Source organism: Dendrobium catenatum, unplaced genomic scaffold, assembly GCF_001605985.2.
Source record: "Dendrobium catenatum unplaced genomic scaffold, ASM160598v2 fragScaff_scaffold_862, whole genome shotgun sequence".
Classification (NCBI taxonomy): domain Eukaryota; kingdom Viridiplantae; phylum Streptophyta; class Magnoliopsida; order Asparagales; family Orchidaceae; genus Dendrobium; species Dendrobium catenatum.
The window spans coordinates 113,903-120,545 of NW_021319324.1; positions in this window are offsets into that span (position 1 = coordinate 113,903).

Sequence of the window (6,643 nt, forward strand, 5' to 3'; positions counted from 1 at the left end):
TTTAGTTATAAGCTAACCTAAATTTTTTGAAAAAATAGATTTTCTAAAGAATTCAATTTTGTATTGCTTTCCAAATTGTAACACTTGTTAGATCAAATATGTCAGGATAATTATATAGGCTAACAAAACATTTCTAAAAGAGATCAAAAACAAAAAATAAGATCTGATAATTTTTATTGATAACAAGATAAATGATAATACATTTTAGCATGGTTGATATTAATTCAACTTAAAAATAAAGCACAACATAAAAACACAAATAAAAAATGGTTACAAAAACTCCAAACACATCACATCACATCGTAAGTATGACAATGACTAACACAAAAGAAGTACAATCATTATTTTGAGGGGCCCTGATCTGGAGGAGGTGGATGATTGAATAGATTAAAATATCTATTCATCATAACTATATTCTTGTTGAATTATTCAACTTGACCTCTTACGCAGCCCATATCCTGCTGATATTGAAAATCCTGCTACTGAAGATGAGTTTCAATTTGATCAAAATATTAATCAAAGTGGCTCTCAAGAAGATCAAAGCATTGGACCATCTCCTGAAAGTCTAGTCCAACAGTAGGTGCAACTGAATATCTTCTCCTTTCTTCCTTATAGTTACCACTTTTGAAATGAGCATCTTTATTAAAAATTATTAGGAATGATCCATCATTATAGTAGATAGGCTCTTTTAGATGTTGAACAGGATAAATAAGATCATGCTTCTTTTCAAGAATATAGATTATAAGATATCCTAAGTCTATATTCATCATTCTCGTATAGAAGGCATGTACAATCTTATAAAGTCCATAAATGTAATCAATGATCAGTTGGGCTTCGTCTATTGGTTGGCTAGTCATAATCAGGTATGTTACAGTGGAAAAAAGAGGAGTAATATTTATTCAATCACCATCTTTAGGAATTATGGAAGTTTGAAGAAAATGCTGGATGATTCGAGCATTTCGGTTAAGAGAGGACACCTTATGCACATGACATACATCACTAATCCCTCTAATAACTTAATTTATTGTAGTACAATCGAAGTTAGAGGAAGTGGTCAAGGTATGGGCTCTAATCCCTTGAGTCCTTAAATTTAAGAATTATCCCCAAATTCTTCTTGGTTATTTCTACCTTCTTTTTTAAAACAAAGGATTTAATCACACTCTGTTCAGAATTAAAAGTCAGGTTCACAAGGAAATAGTGAAAAGTTTTCTTATTGTACAAATGGATTAGGGCCAAAATAAAAGCAAACTGGGTAGAAGTGAAAAGATGCATTACTTGGAAATTTATGTTCTCCTAGAGAAGAACTCGAGAGGGGGTGATTTTGGCGAAAACAAACCTATGATAAGATTCTTAATTTGATTTGGACATAAAGTTTTCTTCATAATTTCTAGATGTAGGTCCCCTAGTCAGTTCCTTAGCCACTCTAGTCCTTTTGCTTGAGCTTTCCATTTCACAGATTTGGAAAGATGAGAGGATTTGGAAAGGCTTTTAAAGTGAATAAAAATAGAGTTCTAAATCCTTCTATTTAAAGAAAAAATGACCTTTTGTAAGTACAAAACTAGTTTCATCCCGTACGGTCTTGGATTTGTACGTACAAAATAAAATTTTGTATGTACGAATGAATGTGTCCAAAACAAAATGGCTTTTCATAATCAAGAAAGTTACGAGGTGTCCTTTCATATAGACTATTTGACCAAATGATCATACATAAGAACAGGTGTTTGTCCAGGATGATCAGTTATTTAAGATCATTTTTCTAACGGTTTGAAATGTCCCCCATTCAGAATGTCACATGTTCGTATGTACGAACTAAAGGTTCGTACGTACGATCAGAAATAAAAATTGATTCTGTCCGTATAACCATCTACATGCATACATACAAATGATTACACATCATCTGGTTGATCTGGGGATTATATAGATGAATAGCAATAAAATCTATAAGAAATGCAGGCAGACTATTCAACTTCAACGATTAATACGCTACAGGATTTGTCTAGTACAAAATTAATTTTGTACAGGTGAATATAACACTTAGAAAATTTTGTATGATTGCTCAAAAACATGAATTTCAATGTAAAAATATTTTGAAAATACACAAAATAAAAAGGCAAAAAGACTCTAAAGCAAATATGTATAAAAATAAAAAAAACACATAAGAAAAATTAAAAAAAAAACACAAAAACACACTCACAAAAACACATATTAATGTTGTAGAAACTTTAATTAAGTATTCAAGTCAATCACACCAAGCCTTGTTCTTAATGTACTGAAAATATCAAAGGCTAGGGATTTTGTAAAAATGTCTGCAAGTTGATTTTTAGTTGAAATATAATTTAATTCAATCTCTCCTTTGGATACATGATCCCTTATGAAATGATTCCTAATTTCAATATGTTTGGTTCTTGAATATTGAATAGAATTTTTTAAAATGCAAATGGCACTAGTGTTATCACAATAAATGAGAATTGTGCCTATTATTAATCCTAAATCAATTAATTGTTGTTTCAACCAAAGTACTTGTACCACAAAACTTTCAAAGGAAATATATTCAGCTTCAACAGTAGATAGGGCTATGGAATTCTATTTTTTACTTGACCAAGAGACTAAAGAATTTTTAATAAATTGACATGTTCCTGAAGTACTCTTTCTATCAACCCTACAACCTATAAAGTCTGAATCTTAATTTCCTATTATTTCAAGTGAAGAGCTAAACTTAGGATACTAAATTCCTAAGTTCTAGGTTCCCAAGAGATATCTCAAAATCTTTTTTACTGCTATTAAATGTGATTCTTTTGGATCAAATTAAAATCTATCACACGAACAAATACTAAACATAATATCGGGTCTGCTAGTTATCAAGTAAAGTAAAGATCCAATAATTCCCCTAAATTTCTTTTGATCAATAGATTTTTCCCTTGGGTTCTTATCTAACTGAACTGAGGAACTTATAGGCGCAGTAACAAGTTTAGCATTATCCATTTTATACTTTTTGAGGGTATCCTTAACAAACTTCAACTGCCTAAGAAATATACCCTCCTCAATTTGCTTAATGCTAAAGTTAGAAAGTAACTCAAATCTTCCATTAGGCTCATCTACAATTCACTGCTCATTATTTTAGTAAATTCATCATAAATATTTTTATCAATAGATCACAAGATGGTGTCATCAACATAAATTTGTATAATGAGTATATCTTCTCCCAATTTCCTCAAAAAGAGAGTTATGTCCACACTTCCTTTTTCAAAAGATCTCTCAAGTAGGAAGGTGCTCAACCTCTCATACCAAGCCCTAGGTGCCTATTTCAATCCGTATAATGCCTTTTTTTAATTTGAAAATATGATTTAGATATTTTGAATTTTTAAAGCCTAGAGGTTGTTCTATATAAATATCCTCTTGAATCACCCAATTCAAAAAGACATTTTTAACATCCATTTAATATAACTTAAATCCCTTAAAATAGGTAAAGGCTAACAAAACCCTAATTGCTTCAAGTCTAGCTACAGGGGCAAAAGTTTTCTCAAAATCAATTCCATCAATCAAATTATACCCCTTAGCCACCAATCTAGCCTTATTCTAATGACTACTTCCGAGTCATTCATTTTATTCTTGAATACCCACTTAGTTCCAACAATACTTTTATCCTTTGGTCTTGCAATTAATTCCCAAACTTTATTTTTAACAAATTGATTTAGTTCTTATATCATTGCCAAAATCCAAAATTCATCCAAAAGTGCTTGATCAATATTAATGGATTCTATCATAGAAATAAAGGCTGAATGATTAACTTCTTTATTAAGTTCATGCCTAATTTTAACACCCTTACTAGGTTCACCTATAATCAATTCCTTTGAGTGGTTTTTAGATAATCTCAATTTTTTAGGCAAAGGATTTTCTATCTCTAAATTTTTATCTAGATTTATTTTTTTAATTTTTTGGTAGTCAATTTTTATCTCATCCTCTTCAATAATAGGCTCTTCAAAAATACTAAATTCATCAAATACAATATGTGTGACATCCTCAACTACCAAAGTTCTTTTATTGAATACCCTAATAGATTTTCTATTAATGGCGTATCCAAGAAAAATTCCTTCATCAAATTTTGGATCAAATTTTCTTAAGGCATATTTTTCATTATTCTGTATGAGCACCTTGCATAAAAAATATGCAAATGTGATAAATTAGGTGATCTTCCCTTAAGTAACTCATAGGGTATTTTATTCAAACTCGATCTAAAGTTCACTCTATTCAGAACATAACATGCCGTACTAACTACCTTAGCCCAAAAATATTTTGGAAGTGCATATTCTACCAACATGGCTCGAGCGGATTCTATTAATATTCTATTTTTCTTTTCAACTACCCCATTCTAATGAGGGATTCTAGGTGCAAAAAAATTATGATCAATCCCTTTCTCCTTATAGAAATTCTCAAATTTCACATTTTCAAATTCTCAACCATGTTCACTATGAATCGTCAAAATCTTACATCCTAGTTTTTTTTAATCCAAGTTAAAAAATCTCTAAACTCCTCAAATGATTCACTCTTATGATATAAAAATTTAACCCATGTGAATCTTGAATAATCATCTACTATCATAAATTTGTATACCTTTCCTCCTAGACTTATAGTTCCAATAGGTCCAAAAAGATCCATATACAAATCTCCAATGGTTTACTAGTTCTAAGATCCTTATTAAACTGAAAACAGAACATAACATGTTTTTCTAATTGACATGCATCGTAAAGGAGATCCTTAGTAAAGTCTAGTTTTGGTATACCACTTATTAAGTTCTTTTGGGTAAACCTCCTAAGATTTTACATGCACGAGTGACAAAGTCTCCTATGCCAAAGCCATGATTCATCATAAACAATTTTTAAATAGAAAGTATTAGGAGTTTTGATACAATCTAAATCTAGCATATAAATATTGTTTACCCATATATCATACAAAATATCAATACCATTCAGGCTTAATATGCAACTAGCAGGAAAAAATTTAACACAATATCCTTTATCACATAACTAACTAATACTCAGAAGATTATGCTTTAAGCCTTCTACTAATAAAACATTTTCAATTAAAAAGTTTTTCAAGTTCCTTATTATACCTGATCCCACCGCATTCCTTGTGGTGTTATCTCTAAGTGTAACATTGCCTCCACTCTTGGCTTCCAGTGATATGAATTATGCAGTATCTCCAGTCATATGCTTTGAGCAACCACTGTCCATGTACCATATGCTCTCACAAGGCTTTGTGTGAGAGCATGCCTATAAAATTATTAAATATTAGACCTTGGAACCCAAATAAGTTTGGGTTCACATTTTGGTAACTTATAAAAAGATGTATGTATGATATATCTAGGTTTATGCATCTTAGGCTTCCATACCAAATGAGTTTTTCTATCCAAAGTACAGGTGTGTGCTATATGCCCAATCAATCCATAAGTAAAGCATCTAACTTAGGAAATAGATTTCTCAATCTTTTATAACTACTTTGTCTCTTCCCAAGTTGTATAAATTTTGAATACAAAATAGAATTTATAAAATCTTCAGGTAATGGGAGTTTCTTATTTTCCTCGAGAGCTTTTACTTTCAATTTTAAATATATATTCAAATCATTTAGGACTTGCATATCAAAATTTAAGTAGTGCTCTCTACTTTTCTAATCATCCTTAAAAGTCTTAAAATCATTTTCTTATTTTTCATAGGATGATTTTAAATTCACGTTTTCTTTATTCAAGTTATCAAATTTATCTAGTAAGCTCATGTGGTTGTTATCAATTAAAGCATGATCTTTTCTAAGGATTTTGTGTTCTTTTAGAGACTTTCTTTAACTTTCTATATACATCATGTATTCTTTTAGAGACTTTAAAAAGTTCAACATAAGTTAAGTCACATACCTCTTCTTGATCATATTGATCAAGATTATCGGCCATCAAGCATAGATTGGTGACTTTCTCTTCCTTTTCAGTCTCTGACGAGTCTGAAGTTGAATATGCCCAGAAAGCTCTTTAGAATTTTTTATTTCCCTTCTTCACAGTTGGTTTCTCATCTACATTTTCCTTGCTATGAGTGGCTTTGAGTTTTAAGCAGTCTAACTTAATGTGTCCAGGTTTCCTGCACTCATAGTAACTCACATCATTAGAAACCTTGACATTCCTATCAAACTTACCTCGGTTCCATTGTTGGTGTCTCTTTTGCTTCCTCTTCAGAAAGCTTTTGAACTGTCTAATCATCAACTCGATGTCATCCTCATCCTCAGGTTGTGTTAGATCACTCTCTGACTCCTCCACATTTAGTACGATATTCTTCTCCTTTCGTGGCTCTCTTGCATCAATCTTTTGTTAACTCACTCCTTACTCGTAAGCAACTAGTGATCCAAGAAGATTGTTAATAGAGTAAACATTTAAGTCTTTGACTCTATAATTATAGTTATCTTAGCATCATAAGTAGTAGGCAAGCAATGAAGTATCTTATTAACCATTTCAGTGTTCGTTAGTTCCCTACCCAATGCATGTAAAGAAGTGACTATTTGTGTGAATCTTATGTACATGTCAGAAATGGATTCATTGGGTTTCATGCAAAAAGTTCATAGTCATATAATAAGATAGTAAGTTTGGATTGATTAACTTTGTTAGTCC